Raw genomic sequence first — 1,398 nt, 5'->3', positions numbered from 1 at the left:
ACTTTCTATAGCAGTTCTGGAAGTCCTTTTTCATGAGTATGTTTACTAGTGCTGTTGTGGCTGCCTCGATGTCCTGAATCGATTCAAAACATTTTCCTTTCACGGTCATTTTAACTGGGAAGGAGCCAGAAGTCACACGTTGCCAGATCCGGTGAATAAGGTGGATGAGGACACACTCTAATGTTATTATTTGACAGAAATTGCCTTATACCAGAAGCGATGTGTGACACAGAGCCTTTCTGTTGTGATCAACAAATACAGTGAATGCTGCTGCTGACTGCTACAACACGAAAAGTGGCATGTTGAACCTTAGTAACAGTGTGTAACAAGTTTCAACTTGTTTGGAGCAGTCAGTTGGGTGTGAGCTACGGTTGAGAAAAGGTGTGTTTTAAAGGGTGCCGTAGATCATCCTCTATCATGACAACACTCCATGTCACACATCGCTTCTGGTATACGGCAATTTCTGTCAAACAAAAACATTACAGTGTGTCCTCATCCACCTTATTCACCAGATCTGGCACCATGCGACTTCTGGCTCTTCCCCAAAGTCAAAATGATTCAGGGCATCGAGGCAGCCACAATAGCGCAACTAAAGACATAAAAGAGGACTTCCAGAACTGCTTCAGAAAGTGGCAAGAATGACGAGATAAGTGTGTTTGAAGTGAAGGGGAGTATTTTGAGAGAATTAATGGCAATGTGTCTTTTACTGTAATAATTTTTTTATATTTAAACATTCATCATATTGTTTGATCACACCTCATAATTACATTTTGCCACCTATTTTCCCTTCCCTTCTCTCAATGTTCATTGCATGTAAGTTCTGCGTGTAGGTTTCCATCTTCTCTTGCCTGCCCTAATAGCATATATCTTTCACATCTTCACACAATTCTTCCCTACCCAAGTCTCTACCTGGGCCCTTTCACCCTCTTTCCCAGACAGTCCTGGGGTATCCAGTGAGCCTGAGGCCATGACCTCCAGCTTTTACCCCAGAGTACTATTAAAATATTGTAAGTTTTATGTGTGATGGTGTAAAAAAGTTTTGAAGGCACTCCATTCATGTATCCACTTTAAAATGTTTATACAATTGTGTCATCTCTCTTCTTATGCTTCCAAAGGCTCTCTATTGCCGACAGAACAAAACAGGTCAAGACAGGGCATCCCCCTTTCTTACCACCCTAGAGTTCTATTCCTGGAATGTGGCAGAGCATTTCACATTGGAGCCTTCGGTTACACGCCTCCCTCTACCCAGAATTCCCTTCTCTTTAGTCATTGAGACTTTAACCCCACCATCATCAGTCTCACCCCCACCATACAGTACAGTGAGGGACTGAGTATTGCTTGATAGCTTGTAGTCAACACAGATTGGGAGGGTAGTCTCACTCAAAGTGAGTTTAAGTT

At 42.4% G+C, this 1,398-nt stretch overlaps 1 protein-coding gene across 1 annotated transcript in view; it reads right to left on the bottom strand.

Moving 5' to 3' along the window:
• The window catches only part of SLC9A2 (solute carrier family 9 member A2), an 83,139-nt gene that overhangs the window by 39,139 nt on the left and 42,602 nt on the right, over positions 1-1,398 (bottom strand). The gene's annotated exons all lie outside the window — the stretch shown is intronic.

Source organism: Hipposideros armiger, unplaced genomic scaffold (assembly GCF_001890085.2).
Source record: "Hipposideros armiger isolate ML-2016 unplaced genomic scaffold, ASM189008v1 scaffold_535, whole genome shotgun sequence".
NCBI lineage: Eukaryota > Metazoa > Chordata > Mammalia > Chiroptera > Hipposideridae > Hipposideros > Hipposideros armiger.
The sequence above is the reverse complement of the archived record's forward strand: the minus strand, read 5'-3'. Positions and strand labels throughout refer to the sequence as shown.